The 21460-nt window shown below is 37.9% G+C and overlaps 1 protein-coding gene and 2 non-coding genes across 3 annotated transcripts in view; 2 read left to right on the top strand and 1 right to left on the bottom strand.

Annotated features, from left to right (window-relative positions):
* The window catches only part of LOC135166539 (sestrin homolog), a 112443-nt gene that overhangs the window by 68783 nt on the left and 22200 nt on the right, over positions 1-21460 (top strand). The gene's annotated exons all lie outside the window — the stretch shown is intronic.
* On the top strand, positions 2140-2212 carry Trnak-uuu (transfer RNA lysine (anticodon UUU)). The gene has a single exon. It is a non-coding gene; the product is annotated as a tRNA-Lys (tRNA).
* On the bottom strand, positions 16522-16594 carry Trnaa-agc (transfer RNA alanine (anticodon AGC)). The gene has a single exon. It is a non-coding gene; the product is annotated as a tRNA-Ala (tRNA).

The raw sequence follows: 21460 nt of genomic DNA, 5'->3' as shown, positions 1-21460 counted from the left end.
CAATTATTCATTCGATGTGTCCTTCGCACCAGATCCCAACAATTGTGATTTATTTTAGGAAGTTATCTAAATCCAACGGAGGTGGAAGTACCCAACATCGTGTTCCAAAAAAAAAATCCATTATCACTCTGAATGCGTGTACAAGTTCTCGTGTTGTACATCTTGTATCCGACGTCAGAGATCGTGATTGATGCTAATACTCCGTTCCACTACACGCTCCCTATTTTTTTCTAGCCTTTTATTTTTCTCCTGGTAATAAGCTTCACCGATGTTTTTGATAATCGAGGAAGAGTAAATACCATTAGTTAATTACACAATTGAGATGAATTTAAAACCCCTGGGAAATTGCTCTTGTATAACATAAATTAGCAATATGCCTCTGAATTATAATTTTGCCCATCATTTATCCTCATGAATAATTCACTGCATGTTATCAAAGTGAAAAGATTTCTTTTCAACTAATTCTGCAGATTTTTTATTTACTCGATTATTATCTCTACTATTTTACCCAGCGATGAATTGTCAAATCGATTGGGAAATCAGTGAGAAACTATAACTTCAGATTTAAATTGAATCGAGATCCAATTTGAATTAAGAAATGCCCCGACTCTCCCTAACTATTGACGTTTGTTTACAACTGCCAGCACATGAACTCAGTCTGCCCACACTATCGTTACAATAATTCGTGAATTAATAACTAATTGGCAATAATTTTCCCCACGGAATCCAGTTTGTCATTGATCAATAGTATATTTATAGTTAATTCAGGTATATCTCAATCCGTCTCGCCCATTCCAACGCAAATATCACCCAACTAATGCAGTGTAAATTGAAACAAGTGTGTCAGTAATGTTCTTCAGGAGTGAGTGCGATACCTGAAGAAAAAATAAAACCAAGAAATGTAATAATTCCAGCAGTACAGCATGTTGATCAGTCGTCAAGGTTTATTAATAACCGATACACGAGATAAAATCAAAATCAACCTGTTTTCAACATGCTACAAGTCATATTTGAAATGACGGGGAAGAAAAAAAAATTACAACTAACGCAGTTTTCCAATCAATGACTCGCCTCTTTCTCTTCGGCTATTATGCATCGTGGCAGTTCACGCCGACTTTCTCGCATGGCATATTAATGTGAATCGTGTTCCGGCGCAAGTCAATCGATTCGTGCACAACCTCACTGCGAAGGGGGCAGAATACCGGTCGTAATTTGCATGCGGATGTCGAATTTATACCGAATTACATTGTATTGGAAATGGTTTGTTGTAACAATGCAATGGGACAATAGGATCGGGATAATTGCAGCGGTTCGCGTGTTACGATCGCACTGCTTTGCCTGTTATTCACTAGTGAAATTTCGGTCATCATACACTCGAATCATAGGGAGAGAAAAATTCTTGATAAATTACGCACACCTCCGTGATTTCCCAGTCAAAACAATATTCAGTAAAAATAACGAAACAGTTACGGATTTTTTCACTGAACGTTGTATACTTTTTTAATAATTTTTTTTTTCACTGAAAGTTCACTGGAAAAGCGCGTAACTGTTCCGTAATTTTTACTGAATATTATTTTGATTTTACCCGCACGTTTTTAAATATTTAAACCGGAATGTTCCCACTTCAGTGGTTGGTAATTATATAAAATCTACTGAAGTAACTCCGCAGTTTTCCAGACCGTTGCATATTTGTTTATTTGCCTTCCCTGCGAGAAACTTCGAGATCTAACACTTCATCGAGATATATTTTCGTTAAATACTCCTCGCCCTGTACCTCTAGACAGGTTTTCCGATCAAACTGATTAATAGAAAATCAGAAAGGTCCGTATGACCCACCTGAGGAGTTTCGACAGCCAGTCGTCCCTTTCATAATTAAAATCACTCTATAATTTATGGTACCTTGTCAATTCGACCTCCTCACGCCTTTAATGGCTCCTAATGAGTGAGTTAATGAGTGGGCATAGCTGCCTATATAAACAGATCCTCTTTGTACGGTTCACATTATAATGCCAAGGGTTCGGGCTCCTGTTTGTTCCCTCTCCATCAAGGGACTAGGCTCAGGTAGAGTGCGATTTCTAGCTGTTCGGGGTTTTTCGGAGTGGCCGGGGATAAAGCGACCAAGGCGGACCACCACTATAAGCCCGAATAGCTCAGTCGGTAGAGCATCAGACTTTTAATCTGAGGGTCCAGGGTTCAAGTCCCTGTTCGGGCGATTTTTTTTTTTCATCTTTCATTTTTATTCCGCTAGTAATTAACGAGAATTCGTGACCTACGACCCTCACATTTTTTGTCAATTATCCGTTGTTTATGGAGATCCGCCGGTAAAACAGGTTTATAGTACCGTGAAACTACAACTATAAATGGAAAATGGGGTTTCCTGTTATCAATAGCATTTAGGACATGAACGATTGGATGCCATGAATGATAAGGAGTGTTGTAAACATGGAGAGAAAAATTCTTTAAAAATAACGTCTCTGTTCCGTAATCTGCTAGTCAAAATAGTATTCAATAAAAATCATGAAACAGTTACGCATTTTTTGTAACTGCCCGGAGAAAAAAAAATTATTTTTGCCAAATATTGATTTACTTTGGAGAAGTATTTATTTGTTTAAAATTGTTTTTATTCTGTTCGTTTGAATTATGATAATCATATTAGTCTGAATATTCTAATCACTTCTGCTCGTCACTTTCCGTTTTGTATTTACTACCGTAAATTGGAATGTATTGACCCACATCCTTCCAATCAGTGAGCCACACAATAGCCATGGCAACGGTGACCCCGTAAACAGCAGCTGATGTTCTCCTGATGAATGCAATAAACAAAATAAAAGATACACCCAGTCATGGACCCGTTCGTCCAAAGAATTCACTAAAAACCCGAGGGAACAACATCGCCAAGGCCAATTGAAAAAAGATGCTGACTAACCAGCCTCGAAACAGTCTCATTCGTCACAGACCTCGTCAGTACCCCGGTTAATCATGTTACCGGTAAATTTATCGCTCGCGGTTTACTCTTTCGTCGATCCAAAAAAAAAAAAATCTACAGCTCTCGTGCTCCTGAAGATCACTCGACTATCCGTCATTTTTCCCGATAAAACTCATCGTTCAACTTCACGAGAGCTTGACAGAATATATTCCCTCGCGTCCGGAGAAATTATAACCAAATATTGACGACTCACCAAACCAAAATTTTTTCCACCAAACTTTTGTGCTTTATCATTTTGAAATTTCGAAATGCTTCGGGTTATATCGTGGTAACTTATCTTTTATTTACTCTCCAGTTAAGAGTGAGAATTGTCGAGGGAATAAGACAACGTCAAAGTTGTGGACTTTATTTAATGAAAAAACAAACGAGTCACTTGGGAAAAAATGAAACAAAGTTTCTGGTTCATTAACTCTGTACAATTTTGTGATTAAAAACTGAAATTTCACGGACAGTTGATAGGGCATTTTACAGGAGATGATACTGATTTTTATTTGAGGGAAAAAATATTGAGGTTTTGGATTGAAATGGAATTTTAGATTGTTTATAATTCGGAAGACAATCATTTCATAATGAATAAATATGAATGAATAATGAAGAAATAAATTACAAAGAAATTAATAATTTCCTACAATTTTTTTCTAAAACATAATTTTGAGAGAAAAAATTCGTGAAATTTCAGGCAAAATAAAATGTACAACAGTTGTATTTTCCAGAGTAAAACCATTCGACATTAAATAGATGAGAATTCACTCCACTCGATTAGCAGAAGTCCGTTGAAAAGAACGAGTCGTTGACGTCTTTCATCGATAGTCGACTGGTAACGGACAAATCCAACTACATTATTTCAACATTATTTTCCCTCGTAAACACGAAATCGATAAATAGCAGCTCATATATTCACCAACAATATGAAGTGAGATACGTTTGGGGTTAATGATCCGTTGCAAGCATTGAAAAGGATCAAGCGTCGATTTGGTGTCGCGTTAACCAATCAAACGATCGTCGGGACGACGGTAATGGCCTGCTGGCCTGCCAAGGGAGACGAGGGAGAATCAGTGCCCGGAAATGAGAGATCGGGCATCGAATATCCGCTTGGACGACCCGATAGATATACGGGGCCTCTCCATAGTGCAGGGGAAAGGCGGGGGAAATATGGCCACTTCGACTGCAACTGTCGGTCTATCTCGGCAAATTAAAGGCCCAAGAAACGAGCTCTCTTGGCTACCGAGAGCTGTCTTATCGGCACTATTTACGGTAATCGATGCTACGTGGAATTCCAGACTATTATTCTTGTAATAAAATGAGATTTAGGATACGGTGAAGAGACTCTCACACGGACAGAAAAATTCTTGAAGAATTTTGTGACTGTTCCATAATGTGCCGGTCAAAACAATATTCCGCAAAAATTACGAAACAGTTACGCATTTTTCCACTGAACGTTTCATATTTTTTCTGGAACGTTTTTTTTTTATTAATTTAAAATGATGTAGCCGGCTCCTCCGTTCTGGAGTATTTTGAACTTTTCACCTTCAAATTTCCCCCTTAAAATAGAATCGAAGACCTAGAACTAAATTTTGCTGAAAATTACCTCAATTCGTTTTGCAATATTTCCTCGACTTTTTTTCTCACCCAATTTATTGAGACATGGAGTGGTGAATTTCTTGCAGTCGTGTAGTGACCGTAGAAAACAAGCGGTGAGGCTGAGCAACTCTGTTGGATATTTCGGGAGGCCCCCAAATGCGAAGGATATTTTCGATCGCTAAGTCGAATCACCTTACTTCGAAAGCCATTCCACGAACGTATCTCATCTAACAAAACATTTGTGGATATACTCATGCGAGTGAGGTAAATGGTAACCCAGTTACATCGGTGGATTCTGAGCTTCATCAGCATTAGGCCAACGAAGTGAAATACTAGTGACTGAGGTGGTGAATTTTAAAGTCATCCATTAGTCATAAATCATAGGGGATTGGGTGCACAAAAGGGGATTACATTATGAGGACAAAGGAAATCTCCACCGACCAGCGATGTATATCGGAGTGAACATAATCAGGGGAGGGTGGGTGGTAGGAGAGGGCTGATTGTTTCAGTATGGCATACGTATGTGTATTTGAATGGTATATCATTGCAATTTGTCAGATGTCGACGGCAGCAGAATGAATAATGATCTATGGACTGAGTTCTAGGTTGCTCTGGTGGACAGAGTGCCTCGATGCTCATTACACAAGACATTTTCAGTACAGCCGAGGAATTAAGTCACCTTAGTCCATTTTTAAGACGCGGGTTTCATTAAATTTTGCGAGGGAATTTTTCGAAGCGGTATAGGATACATTTTAGGGCGATCTGTCCGGGGACCGCTGACATGACAGCATAAACACCAAGAAAATACTTGGGACTAGTTGACTGGCTTGGAGATATCCCCCAGGAAGCGAAGATCTACCCCCAACTTTGGTACCTTGAACATCAAGGGATTATCAATAAGTCACGTTTGTCAAAGGACTCTTTTATGTAATGTCCTGACACACGACGTGTCGGATAGACAAATCATTTGAAATGATCTGATTTAATTCAACTCATCGTCTGTCCTTCGATCTTCTTTCCTACTTTATTTGCAATTGAATATCCTGAGTCACGAAGATCATGCTCACGCATCATTCTCATCGCGTAGCATCACCTTACGGGCACGCCCCCTTTGTATCACCACTGGATCGGTATTCCAACCGCAGAAAAACGCTCGTTTAAATGCATCCACGCGCTTCCTAGAAGGCGCGCCTTCAATCCAATCGGAAAAATAATCTTCACTGAATTTTCCACTCCGCCTGACACCAGAAATAATTTGAGTGAAAAAAAAATAGTCTAGTAAGTATTTTACAAGTGTGTGGAAGTATTGAAATAAATTCATTCAAATAATTCTCTATTCAGAATTATGCTCGTATATAAAGTCTCTAGCCCTCGGTTCGTCCAGGGTGACAGTTCTGCCCCAAAGACCAGGCCCTTTTGTCTATTCGGTTGTTCACGTGTTGAGTTGTTTAGGTCGTAAACGGACGAAGTGTTTGCGGTATTTCTCGGTGACTTTTACAATGGATCACTTGTTCGAGCTAATGTCAAAATATTCCCCACACGAACGTTATCAATTATGTTGCGTATACTCTTGTTGCGTGATCTCAAGGCTTGTGCTATACTTGTAGAATAAATCAGTGTGTGTTCGATAAAGATTTTTCCAAACATTCGAAACTTGACAAAGTGCTTGCTACATGTATTGTGAAGTTGATTAACAAAATACAAGTCAAGATGAACGCAAACAGAAGGTCCTAGTTGTGCTCTCACCGGGGTTGCTAGGGGAAACTGCCTAAATTTCCATCTCGTCAGGAGGTCGTCAACGCTGTATTCCTCATGAAAAACGCCGCATTCGTCATTTCTTTAGACGAAAGTCTGGCCCTGAGTTGTAGAAGATATCCGATACCTCACACATGTTTATGGAATAGCTCTCTTGTCAATCCGGAAAAACTTTCCTCTTAATTACGGCGATAAATTAATTTTTCCTACCATCGGGACATTTTTACAATTGCAAAGGAAATACGATGATGTTTAGCGCTTCCCAATGTTGTGCCATTACATCAACAATACTGCCAACGAAGACCGAGAGAAAAATGAGTTAATAGTCATTGCTTCATACTCTGTGAAAGCAATTTAACTGAAGTTGTTTCAAAGCCCGTTCTAAGCAACTAGCATTGGCTTTTACGTTCCCCGTGTAACCATTGGCAATTTACATTTCCGTCTATGAGTGACTCTCAGCAAGTGTCTCACTATTCCTTTGGGGCCATCACTGTGGTGAAATTTTTCAGACTAAATGGAGAGTTAATGTACCGATTTATCTCACGCTTGAAAATTTCTCTCGTCATTTTTCATGAACATCGAGGTACGCGGGGAGGTCTTATTTCTTTGATTATCTGCCTGAGGGATGGACAATGTTCCACTTTGTAAGGATTTCCAAGTACTCGAGATGTTTTTTTAAATTTCTGTTGTTGAACTTCTTATTGAAGCCTCATTAGATCAAAAGTTTGCGCGGACTTTTCTGCAAAGTCTTTATTTTATTTTCACAAGTTTGAATTTGAGTTGTAATACTGATTCGTTGGACTATTTTTTAAAACAAAATATTCATATCAACATTCATATTAAGATGTAAATGTAAATAAATGAAAGACTTCTCATGTTTATATTCCTTCTCGAATTTTAGGTGAAATCGGACATTTCATGACTTCAATCTTTAAGTCGTATTCAATGTGACTCTCAAAAACTCAAATCAAATCTATGAAACTCAGTTAATATTTTTTAACACAATTTTTATTTCGTTAATAAGGATTTTTATCCAATTCTTTATTCACTTCACGTCTTCATTATACCTTTAACGATATAATTTCTTGCGATATATTTTTCCCTCGAAGTGTTCATCCCCTCTCAAGTCACTTGATCCAGATACAATCGGTCTCGTCTTCCTACCCCAAAACCTAGGCGTAATGCATCCGTGGAAATAAAAGGCCGGCGGTGTTTCCCAAAAGGGATGGCTAGAGGGGGGCGGGGGGGATGAGGGGAAGTCGACTATTTTGCCCGTTCACCCAGAAGAACTCGAGAAGAAAAGAGAGGGAAGAACAGAGGTTGTGCATGCGGTTGGCAACGACTGACGTGCGACTCTTGCAGACGGCCTGGTGCCAGAGGATAGTACCGTGCAGTCTCATCGGGGTCTGTTTTTTTTTTACACTTTTAGTACAGTCTGTCTTACCTTTTTTACCTTCGCTACCTAACCAACGCACCAGAGGTGAATATACCAACTTGTTTTCGCTCCCGTTTCGGTGGAGCGGTGAGGGGGTGACGGGGGATAGGGAATTATGTGGAGAGGGAACCGCTTCTGTTACGTAATTCTAGATACCACGACTGTAATTGGCACCTTCATCACCTCAGGGACGACCTGTCATGGAAATCTACTTTATTTTTCGTGATATCGATGAGCAAGAAGAGATTATCATTTTTTTTTTAGTTCTAGTGGTAAAAAAAAGTATTCACACCGGATATAAAGAAAATTTTACATTAACGGAGTTCGTTATTTAAAGACAATTTTGGAAAAAGGGTTTTTCTAAATCGTTGGATTTTTTGTAAGGATTTTTTAGGAGCAGGAATTTCACGGCCCATTCAAAATATAATTCATGGTGACTTTTTGAAATTCCTCAGTTATGCGGAGAGATAATTTTTTTATAAATTACGTGCCTGTACCGTAATCTTCCAGTCAAAATAATGTTCGGTAAAAATTACGGAGCAGTTACGCACTTTTTTAGTGAATTATCAGGAAAAGTCCAGAAAGTTTCAGAAAAAATTCATAACTATTCCGTAATTTTTCAAGAATTTTTCCCTCAGTGTAGGACTGCAATTCGCCGAGTAATTTCCCTAGAGAAAGTTTTTCTTCAAAGGTTTTCTTCTTTTCTTTTTTTCTTTTTCTTCCATTGGAGGAACGTTAAAGTCGTTATTCTGTGAAAAATTCTTTGGTATCGATGATTTCTGCACTGACAGAAGCATTTGAGAATTAGTGTCTAACCGGAAACACAACTAGCGAAAGAAAATGATGGTGGAGGGGGAAAACAAGTCACCGACAGATATATCCCGCCTGGCAACGGCTCGCGGGTAATCTAAACTTGTGTGTGCCCCCGGGCGAATGAGTGTCGCATCAATGCATGCACCTGTGCATGCGTTCCATGGACACACGCGACCGCAAAGAGAAAAAAAAAAACCACACGCCAGTGTTACCTGCTCGAGTGAGACAGAGGATAATGCCTCGGCAATGGAATAGCGTGAATTACCAATGAGGTACTCGTCAGTCGCACCACTTTAACACTCACAATCAATCTGAGAGGCTAATAAGTCCAATCGTGCGTGGGTATGAGGTAATCTTTAACGGTAGGATGAGTCACGTTTTTGTGCACACGTTTACTTGATGCATTTTTATATGCAAAAGGGGGGAAGAAAAAAAAACAGGAATTTTCCAGCTTTTTTCTGTTATATTCCAGTCCTGGGAATTTTTTTTTCATGAATTTTGAGGTTTCTTTTGCACTTCCAACGAAACTGAGAGGATTATTTATTTTTTTATTTAAAAAATTGCATTGAAAACCTTTTTTTCAATAATTAAGGAGCAAGTGATTAATTTAGACATTCATTTAACATCTTTTTGGAGCACAATCCAATGAGCTCGTTAGGCTGACCATGTTTATCCCCCCAGTTATGAAACACTTGTACCAATTTTCATCTACAAATCGATCAATTCAAATCAATTCCCGATTAAATGTATTCATTCCAACAGACACGTTCCTTCATAACGAATAATCGCGTGAAAGAATCACCTGTAAATTGATTCATGAGTTAGGCATTAGCTAGAGATCCGGAAGCGTCTGGAATCGACGCATAAGGTCACCTCTCAGTGATTCCACATATTTAATCCTCAATTGTTCTCGTTGATGTACAACCGCAGGAAAATAAAAAAACCTACACAAGCACGTCCCTGAAATCTCGATTGTTCAGTTCTGTAACAAGGGACAATTCTACGTGTTTGGCGTGGACACCTCGCCTCAACTGGTGATCCTCTTCGGCAGACGATAAACACGTACCTCAAAATTCAGAAGCCCTCAACGCAAATTAACTGAGATATATCGCTTTCCTGGGCAATGAAATTCCTCGGCTAAGAAAATAACATGAATATTCGATCGATCGACGGTTGAGTTCGGTCTATAAATCGGTGCTCTTCGGCATAAAGCAGGGCAATACTGTATGAGAAATTAATTTTTCCCGAAAGTAGGTTATAGACTCGAAACGGTGAGAACAGTTCGAAATAAGGTGTACCACGAGTTATTGCATTTTAATGATTTTGACTGGTTCAAGAATCTGAGAGGGAATATAATCTCCTCCACTGGGTTTTTAAATTATATAAGAATAAGATGATTTGGTACTTTGGTTCATGAACATGAAATTTGAAAATTGATAATTAATTCAAAAAACCGAGCACGAGGGCAGCATAAATATTTGCAATTTTTTGGGGGAAAATATCGACATTCAGGTCATTATGTTTCATCTGCCATTTCCAAAGGCTTAAAAAATAAATTAGATAATCTATCGCGATCTTTTTTCTCATCATCATGTTTTCATTTACACTGCAACTGATTTCGGAAACTTCTGTTCTAAAATTTTGAAATTTTTACCACATGGGACAGAATAGTTTGCATCGAATAAATAAATAACTGTTTTAGAATGATCTGGAATTTTCTAGGAAATAGTGTATTAGAGTGTATTAGATGGTCGATAGATGCCGTCACTACTGATAGGCAATTTGGACGTTTTCCTATATGACCACCATATAATGAAGACAGACATGTCCACGCGACTGCGAGAGGCCCATACCGGGTATTCATCATCGGATTTCAACAATTTCTGCAATTCCGCGGTAGCCGATGACGAACTGAGACCGAGGATGATTAATATGTGGCTTATCTCGGGACATTCACGTCATTAACGGGAAAACAGCTGTATGGGAGGCATATGACTAGCAGCTACAGACGCAATGCTGGTAAATTCCGCGAGAATTGCAGCCAATCTGACGCTACCATCGATATCTAATCACTGCTGACGTGAATTGATTGGAGTTATTGTCGAAAATCGCCAGACGCAAGATATTCCATTAACATTATTTCATTATTACGGTAATGATGAGTCTCAATGTCGTTTACGATCAAATATTATCGGGTCACGAGTCTATTTTCCATTACCTTGCCGGTGGGCTATAACAATGACATCAATTCCCATCGTTCATTTTATCGTATATCGTACCGAAATATTTGTCAATTATTAAGAAGTGAGAGTGCGGGTCATTGAACGCATTTTTCCTTGACATAGTATACCAAGTAGGAGGAAGCTTAATTACGGGACGGTAATTTAAAGCGTTCATAATGTTTCGGTTCCACTGAAATTCCATGAAATTTTGTCAGTGAAATGCTCGATCTTCGCGGTGTCATTAATGAAATGGAAAACATTAATGAATATTTAATTTAATATGAGTGAGTCGTTTCAATATACAATTTAATTCAATATAATTTAATTGTCAATTTATTCCTGAGCTTCGAGTGACATTTATTCGGACATTTCATAGTTAGTCATTCAAATTGATTAATTCATTGTTAAACAAAAAATAATTACATGTTGAAAAATCAATTTCAGAACTTCCTCACATTTATTGAATCTCACTCATTGATTCAACCCATTGATTTCAACGACTAATTGATTTCGTCTATAAGTTATTAAAATTCATCACATAATTCTCGTGATCCAGATACAATAGAATCTGATAAGTTCTCCGGAAAATACTCGGAGCATTTTTTTTTTTTCAAAGAGTTTGTGTGCGGAAAAAGTAACTCGATCCCCTTTCTTCGTCTCCCCATATTCGATTTTTTCTACTTCTTTGTCGCAACTGAAAGCTAATTCGACGGACCGTTTGAATTATTACGCATTCCCATTTTGGCTTGTGGCACAAAGACCCGGCTTCAAGTGAAGGGCCTTCAGGGTCGGTTCGTTCGACTTTCCCCCTGCCCTTGTCACACAAAGGAGAAACACGAGAAAAAAAATGAGGAAGCCAAATTCAGGGATAGCCAGCGTGTTCGTTATCCGGAGAGGTGTCTTTCACGACAAATTAACTCGGAATATTTATCTTAACAGTCATCTCTCGAGAAGGAAAAATACTTTGGGACAATTGGTAGTTGTTAGAGGTGCCCCACAGCTATCACGATCCGTTGTTCATTTGACAATAATTCATGTTAATTTCATCGCGATTAGAAGAACGGAAATTACGATAATCCTGTTATTAGTGTGGATGGGTGAGAATTAAATTAAATATTGCTGAGGTTACTCCTGATTTCGAGAGTGATATCATTGCAGGAGTTTTATTATTATGAATAGACAGATATATTTCTTTATCTATTTTAATTGCACTTAAAATCGATTTTTTCATGGAGTGAATCATTCAGGCGAGAAAATTCAGGACAATTGTTACTCATTAATTTTCGACTTATTTCTGAATTTAATTTTATCCTCGTTAGAAGAAGAAAAATTATTCTAACGCTGTAAGGAGTGTAGGGGAGTGACAATGAAATTAAATTCTGTCAAGTTCCTTTGATTTTCGAAGCGATACCATTGCAGAAATTTAGTTGTAATGGTGTAGATAGATAGATATATTTTAAGTACCAGAAAATTCTAGACAAAATGAACTGAATGATGAGAAATTTTCTACGATAAATTTAAGAATGAATATAAAAAGGCGACTTCAAGTCGTAAACTTTTTAATGAGGTAATTCCTGGAAATTTCAGAGACAGTACTAGCTGATAAGAATTCTCCATCATTCTACCGGAAATTAGAGTCAAATTTTTCACAAGACACATACACCACTGGAATTTTTAACATAATAAAGGGATTAATTAGCGCAAATATAATTTCCATAAATTTAGTATGAATAAGTTTTGGTTAAAAAATTTCGTTTGAAATTTCAGAAGCAATTTTTATTCCTCATTCATCAGCAAAAATAACGATATCTAAATTCTATTTAATCCAATCATCAACTTGTTTACTTCAACTCTGTCAATCATCTAGACTGCAGAATCCGGAGTAATTAACTCTGACACCTGTGGAATTATGAGAATGTTAATGTTTATTCACACGATAATCAAAGATCCAACTATTCGTCAAAATATTTCTCGTCTTTCCCCAGTCGACAATTTTTCATTGCTGATCTCAAATTTTTTTGATGTCTAGATTTTCTGAATTTGAACCATGACTACATTCCTCAAACATTTAATTCGCTTGAGAAAATATTGGGCTCGACAGAACCTCTGCTAAAGCCCTCCCCGGGTATCAGGACAACTGACAATTCAATTTTTAAGGCTCCACAAATATTGTAACAAGACGTGAAGATAATTCTAGTCGGCGAGGCGTTTGATCTAATGTAAACCTTCAGTACTGCAAACCGAAGTATTGAATAATGCTGGGAAAGTTCAAAGGAATACCAACTTTGAACTGTTCGTGCACCTGTCGAATTGTTACCACTGGTCGAGAGATGGCTCTTCCCAATTGAAAATTTGTAAACTCAAAATCACTGCGATGACTCCAGAACCTCCATCGATAATCGATTGAAATGCAGCTGTTATTCAATAAAAAAAAAACTCGATAGTGTGATAGAATTTGAGAACCCTCTCTTGGGCCCTGGGGGAGCGACATGAGAGTGCTCCAAGAGAACTCACCCCACTGGGTCTGACTGGTGTTGTACTTCGCTTTTGCGGACTCAATAGGGGTACAAGCGGCTACTGCGAATGTAGGTCAATTGGAGGACAGGTCTTTAAGGGCTGTTGATCATTGAATGGCGAACGTAATTGAGAGTTATTTCGAGGTGAGGGATGAATAGTCTTGAGCGGTTTCAAAGGAATGTTTGTAGGGTCTATTCGAAGGGACCGAAAATATTGGGTGACTGCAAGGGCCCCTCTAATAATATTATTGAAATTCAATCAGTGGTGATATGAATAAAAATCTTCAATGGCCCAATCTTCTACAGATTTCTCCCGTTTGACGTATGGATTCTATAATTCGGGTTTGTCTCAGTGAACGCGTAGATTTTTAAAAATTCCTGTTGTGTAAATATTACGCCAGAAATTTCAGAATTTTCCAAATCTTTTTCTAGTTATCCACGCGCAGAATTTTTTTATCTATTTTTTTACTTAAAAAATACAAAAACCGGTCGAATTCTGGAGGATCAAAAATCATTTGAAATATGCCAGGACTAAATTTGCACTTTCCTATTTATATTTACAATTGTTCATTCAGTATTTTTGGTTCATTAGTGTTCATGCAATTAATGATACCGTAAAGGGATAGTAGAAGACCGACAAAATTTTTTTTTGATCATAAAATGTATCAAATATTAGATACGTTGCCCTCTGACCCCCCGGATTTGATTTTGTTCAACTGCACATAGTTCATATGTCTAGAAATGATCGAGATATAATTTTGCAATTAGTTTTCCCGAATTTTTAAGGTGAAATACTACGGGTTACAAGTGGCAAATAGCGTCGGTATAAAAATCAGAGTCGTACCCCTTTTGCCACTGCAAAATCCACTGAAATACACCACACAACGAATTGGCGAGACCCTTATCTCCCGCCTGTTTATCTAAAATTTCTGAAGATAAAGAGAACTGGGTTATTGACTAGACAATGTTCAAGTAAACGTCGGCAGGGTCACAAGAGGTGAAACCAACCCCGGCTATTCCCACAATAGCAGAACGTCTCATCATCCACGGGATCTTACTCGATCTGCATGATGCAATTTGTTTCCGCATTGCACCAGGGAAAATGATAAAGACTTAATTATTGATCCAAGTTCTGAGGTTGGTGGGTCATTATCGGTATCGATTGTTGTTCCGAAAATAAGAGCCAACACATGTTATCAGCTGTGACGTGTGGAGATTGATGCATCTGCATTCATTTCTTTTTGATAATAACAAATGTCGAGATTATTGTATTTTCATTTTCATTTTTTTATCTTAAACTTTGATAGGCCAATGGAAACCAGTGTTATCTAGTTTCCTTTGTTCTCTGCCCGTTGTTTTTCGCCCCGGATAATATCTGCAATCGATGGCAAAATCGATTGTATTATTGCATTATTGCTGGAAAAATTTTCTTCACTCGATCCTGAATTTCTTTCATTTTTATACCTCTTAAGATCTAATCCAATGGATCTTCAGCTGCTGTTTTTCCTTTTTTTTCTCTTATTTCATGCTGTGTTGCATGTCGCAGCAACGAAAACAAAGTCGTAAAGTATGACAATTGAATCATAAAAACATCATAATCGTAAAAATCATTGGTACAAATTGTTGGATTTTACATCGTGAAATTTTTCAATACTTTTATTACCTTTTGTACAATATTCCTCCCTTCAGTTCTCCCCCTTTTCGTAACGGTTAACCGTGACTTGGTGTTCTGTGATGAAACCGAGGTAGAGGAACTGGGGAACACAAATGTGAGTCAAACAATGATATTTAATTTAATTCCGACCCCCTCTCCCACTGTGAAGGCTTGTATCTCCAAGACGTCTTAATTTCAGACATTAGACACGGACATGTGCCCTATCGGCTAATTTTCCTACGAAAAATTCCGAATGTCTTGAGATAAAACCAGAAGTTTTGTTTAGAAATAATTTTTCCCTTGAGAAACTAAAAATTATGCAACTTCTGCAGTACAAAGGTTTTGGTAAAAATCAAATAGGACCATCTCTCTGAATTTCAGACTAGTTTTTCTAGTCTTGAGAATTTTCTCGAGCATTATCACGAACTTATATTTCAGGCATTCAGCAGTTGCATGGCGCCATCGCCTGGGGCATATCTCCAGGGGGTTCACCCGTTGCGAACGGAAACCCATGTACACGTGCGGTTTTTATGATCGTCTTTATCCGTTTTTCCTGTTTTTTTTTCTCGACAACCATCGGAAAAAGAAGGGGAAATGAGTTAAAAGCTTGTTAACTCATTTCCCCTTCTTTTCGAATTATAAGGGTTTTTGTTGCAGAGGTGGACGCAATTTTAAATGCACTGAAACGAAGATTTTTATGACTGTCACCACATGACAATCATCAAATCGCATCCACATTATCAGGGATTTCTTTATTTTTGCAAGACTTCTGCCTTGTGGCAGGGGTCGCTTTCATACTGTCAGTTTTATCTTTTTTATTAACACGTACCCATCTTCACCACAATGGACCACTCTCCACCCCTGTGTCAATATACCGGGATTTAAAAACCCCTCGTGATTGGTGAGATCCGTATATTTTGGTTTAGGCGTCGACAATAACTGTCTATTGTCGCATAAATTTGTTACTGAAACCGTTACTCGGTGCATTGTTAGAGAAGCAGATATTTCAGGAGCAGTTGCCTAGTGAAGAGTCATAAAATGTCAGATTTTGGTCGAGATGCGATGGAAGTTGAAATTTGGAAAAGAAAATTCTAAAATGTAGTCACTTCAACTTTGCTGACAATTCCATTTTCTTTAAAATTTATAGCCTCCATTAATTTCTTTATAAAATCATAATTTGTTAATACAACTACAGAAAGTATCAACATGTGTTAGACTTAAAACTATGAAAAATGGAAGAGTTGATCTTGGATATCTGGAGCACGGTCAACAGCTCTCATATTTGTGTGGTAAAAATACGATAAAACAGAAAAATGAAGAAATAATTTTTCATTTGCGCAGATGTGACAATATTTACAGTTGATATGATGTCTCCTGAACTTTGTCATATCGATAAGAATAATCGTGGGAAGTTACGGTCTACCTGGTAACAAAAAATATCATTCGAGTTAATCAACGGGTTTTTCTTGCTGTTTCCATTGAAGTTGTTTTCTACGGAATAATTGCGAGTGATAATGCGCTGTTCAGTTATTTTTTTGCCTAAAAAATTAAAAATAAATTGGAGGTGCCGGGTATCGATCCCGGTACCTCTCGCATGCTAAGCGAGCGCTCTACCATCTGAGCTACACCCCCCCACGAAATGCGTGATTTGGTGAAAGGACAGGTGTGATGTTGACTTGGTGCAAGAAATTCCATGGTATCAATATTAGATAGAAGTGCTGACGATTGATTTTTGAAGCCTCGCGAGGAGACCTCTTAAAGAATTAGCGTCTTAATGTGTGTTGTGATCCTCGTTGTCCTCGCGAATTTTCCGATGGGGTCGAGTGGTCCTCGATCATCCAAAAGTTTGACGATGGAGGGGATGAGTCTCGCTATTGCTACGGTGAGTTCTAGATTTCCTTTTCCTCATTTTCCTTCTCGTGTGGCTCCGATACTCCACCCCTGAGAGTTTTCTCCAGGACGACGACAATGTTTCCTCGGTTCAAACCACATTTACCAGTATTATCGTCTCCTGGACAAGACTTATGTCCAGTGGTCGTAACTTTGTTGAGGACTATTGAGGAATTTAATCTGAATTAAACAATAACCGAAAATAGAACTCAAGAATAACGACTGACGATACCATCGTCACAATATTGTCTAGGACACACCCTAAACAAAAGTATCAAATTGTTAAAGATTATTTTAAAAATTCAAACGACTCAACTGTTGTGTTTTAATAAAATCTGTCAATCTATTCCCTAACTCTATCGAAACAAAATAGTCGAAATCGCTGGGCTATCTCAACCTTCCTCATTCATATCCATCCAATAAACCCAGTATTGGAATATGAGATTGAAATAAGTAACACTTTTAGTTTGCACACTTTATATTTTATTTCTATGTTTGGCTCAACTTATGCCAGGAGGTATGTTCCTCTAAAGATCCCAACGATAGACTAAACTCCGGAATAATATTTTGGGCCTCATGGACCGAAACATTTCCACCCCCGAAAAGGTTTTTTTATTTTATGGCCCCATGGCCACTTCTGGTCACCAAATGTTACTAAGTAAAACGGGTAATAAAAACTTTTCCCTCTTTTTCTACATTTGGGGCCCACCATAAAGTTCTAGACAATATTTAGCAGAGGAGAAAGAGTGAATTTTGTATTTGGGGAAATCCCCAAAAATTCAACACCCAGTATCGCATAAAATCAAGTGCATGCAGTTTCGATCGTGTTATCACACTAACTGTAATACGCAATCAATTTCGTTCCTGACCTCCTCAATTCGCCAACTAAAATACGTGGTCGTGGATATCGCCTGTGTCACTTCACCTCATTACTCATGTCTGATATGTGCCGTTCTCAGTTATAACTCGAACAAGTGCCACAGCGACCAGAAGCGAAGATGGGAAAGTTAAGTAAAAAAAAAAAGGAAAACACATCACCTCGTTTGGACTGGTAACGGACGACAGGATTATATTATGCGTATGAGTGGATTCCTACGTGTTATGCATTGCAACAGGCAATCTCTATATATATAACACCATCGTAGAGGTACCGTATGCAATAAAGCCAAGTTGGTTTACTGAAGATAAAAAAAAAACATCCAACCGGTTAGTCCAGTTCACTGTGCTGCCGATCACTGTCTTTATGTGTTTATTCCTTGAACAATATATCGATAAATAATCTCGAGTAACATTTTAATAGTGGAGGAGGAATATTTGTGGGTGGTACATAGAGAAATGCTAATGTTAACAGCTGGTCAAATTACTATTTTTATTTTTATTCCGATGAAATTAATGGTGAAGACTTGTGAACTATTATTTGTTCGATATAATTTAGAGACGAATACTTGAGCACAAGAGTTTAGACGTTTCAACATCGAGCATTCAAACATTTATGAAGAGGCTCTATCTATCATCAATTGCTATTCATTGAGAATTTTTGCTTTTTTAACTCGGATGATAAATCACTCATGAACTACACAATGACATGAAATATCGAATCCACCAGGTTGGAGTGGGTTTATTGCAAGCTCGAGAAAATAATATGAATCATTTTGATTCATGCAGGACTGATGGAACAATCATGAGAGAGTAAACCTAGGGAACCTCTGCATCATCATTTGGGCGAAGACGTGGATATTTCAACAGAATTATTTTTCCAATGTCTGATCAATATTTTTTCCACCTCAGGCTATTTTCCAGTTGTCGAATGGCTTAACGTTCACAATGAATTAACACAAAAAATCCATTTAGTACTGCCAACGTGTCTTGTCGTGAATTTCACTCCCTCGGGCAATTATTTTGTTTTCATTTATTTGAAAAACAACATATGAAACACCGCAAATGGCTCTTTTAACGAACCATTTCTGATTCGAATTTTTAATTCATATTACACTTCAAGGATTTATGAATTAACTTTCATGAATATTTAATTACTACCGATTGGAGAGTATCTCATTGACGTCAATAACGAATAAAAAATCCAATATTTCCTTTTGTTTAAAATAATTTTTAATCATCGTTCTTGAAAGGCTATCAATAAAGGTTAAATAAAAATTGCGGAACTCGCAACTCATTAGCGAATTACGGAATCGAGGGGAATATTATTATTCAATATCGGAATAATCACAGTGATCAGTGACATGTATACGGATATTTGTGACAGATTCACTTGTTTATGGTACCAAAGTTATTCACTAAGCTTTCTCCCCAAAGTGGCGAGCGATAATCCCCCAACAATGATATCAGCCTTTCATAATCCATAAATCAATACAAATCGCCGGAAATAATTATTCCGATTGAATACTGCAGGTTCGAAAGGAAACTTCTTTGTTCGAAACTAACCCGAAATACTTGAGTTAACCCCTAACCCAATGACCGAAGCCCCACTCAAAGCCAGCACAAATGGAATAAAGCGAAGGGGAAAGATATTAATACCGAGTGGGTGGTGGATAACAAAGAAAATTGGTCGAAACGCATGACGTGCAGGGAGGATAAGTGACTAAGGGGTGTGTGGAGGATAGTGTTTCCCTGGAATGAAATCAGATGATTACACGCACAAAGAGGAAAAATTGTTGGAGTGAAATTACCAAACGAGCTCAGTAATTTAATGCAGTCGTTTTAATTTGATTTTGGTTACTCGGCTGTTTCAGTGAATATATCTCGCAATCTACGGCAGTTATCAAAAATTTTGTCATAATCTTTTCTGTAGGCCCTAATGGGCTCTACAGAAAAGGTCATTATGAAAATGTCGCTATCGCCTTTCAATTTCGAGATATCGTCAGGAGAATCACCTGAAAACTTTCCGGGTGGACAGTACCGGTTTTATCGTATTGTTGAGAGCAATAGTTTAATAAATATTACGTGAAAGTTCAGTATTCCCTGAGCGAGAACAATAGGATGATAAAAATAATTTTTATTGGGCCCTTGTGGAACTCCCGTAATTTTTATCGGATTTTACTCTCGCTCGCGAATTACGCAAGTTCTGCGTTGTGTTTACTGAATATTTCGCTTCGCGAAGGAATGAAAAATTTATCAGAATTTTTAATCAAAGCTTTTCAAGACAAAGGACAATGCCTAGTGCCTAGTGAGTGAGGGGGAAAATGTTGATGGTGTAGCGTCATTAGTCAACGAGTCCAAACTTGCCAATGGTGGTTTTTCTCGCTGTTCTCGGCGGGAGAGAACTCCACTCGGCGTTATAACGGCGTATGAATCCGTTGAAAATGGGTAGGAGGCCTGAAATGATAGAGATGGAGGATAGATTTGCCGGTACGATGGGTCTTGGTCTCTCTGTAATAGAGGGTACCACCAGTGCCGTAACGAGAGAGACTCTTTTGGTTTTCTAGTTCGTTGACCTTACTCCGGGATTCTCGGGTTGTTTTCCTGTTGCTAACCTCGCCCAAGTTAATCGGAATTATTCAGCTGGGTTGATTACACTCTTTTGCATTATTTGCGCTCATTCAGTCTGGAGTTTGAAGAATGAACCTTCAAGTCGTTTAGCTTTGTTGATGAATGTGAAGATATGAATTTACATTGTTGCTAGTGACTTTGACGGTGCGCAAGGGAAGTTTGTAGTCTAGTAGAGAGGGCCTCGTTCAATCATTTTTAATCACATTTGCGAATTGCGTGTGAAAAATTAAAATTACGGGAGAAAAATTATTTAAAAATTACGTCGCTGTTCCGTAATCCCCGGGTGAAACAATATTCGGTAAAAATTATGGAAGAGTTATGCACTTGTTCAGTGAACTTTCAGTTAAAAAAGTAGAGAACGGTCAGTGAAAAAATGAGTAACTGTTCCGTCATTTTTATTGAATACTGCTTTGACTTGCTGATTATGTAACAGGTACGTAATTTGCAAAGAATTTTTCTCTCCGTGTCTGAATATTTAGTATCAATATTGGAGAAGAAATTTTTGCGATTCTAATGAAATTATTCACGGAAAAGAGCACTAGACTTTCTTAAATTTCAAACCCAACTGAATAAAATCACAGCTCATTTTTTACAAATAATTCTTTAAATGTTTTTCATTAATTGTTTACATGGGGATGTTTTTAAAAGCCAGTTTCCCCCGATAAAAATATTGAAATGCCTAATTATTAGCAGTCGGAGGCGAGTTTGATCTGCAATTTGAATTTCTGATAAAAAATCAGGTGGAAAAAAATTGTTTTGGAATTAATTTCTGGAAATTTTTCTCCTTCGTTATTTCATTACATAACAATTATTTCAATGTGCAGGCTTTTCGTTTTATCACACCTTCACACATGACTATTCATTTATCCGCACTGTGTACTGTCATGAAGACTTATCGATCGATGCGAGGTTAAGCAGACCAGCGGGAAAGGTGTCACGGAAGTTCGGGTGCACCGACCGTACGATTCCATTAACATAATAGCATAATGCCTCCCAAGTTGAGACGCTTAACGTTGTATAAAATAAAGGAGGATGGTTTATGTGGAACACCAGTGTGTCTCTTCTCCCTCCACCCCTTTTGTTCATTCTTTTAATCATTTG

This window comes from Diachasmimorpha longicaudata, chromosome 10, assembly GCF_034640455.1.
Source record: "Diachasmimorpha longicaudata isolate KC_UGA_2023 chromosome 10, iyDiaLong2, whole genome shotgun sequence".
NCBI lineage: Eukaryota > Metazoa > Arthropoda > Insecta > Hymenoptera > Braconidae > Diachasmimorpha > Diachasmimorpha longicaudata.
Note: the sequence above shows the minus strand (reverse complement) of the source record. Positions and strands in the feature narration are given on the sequence as shown.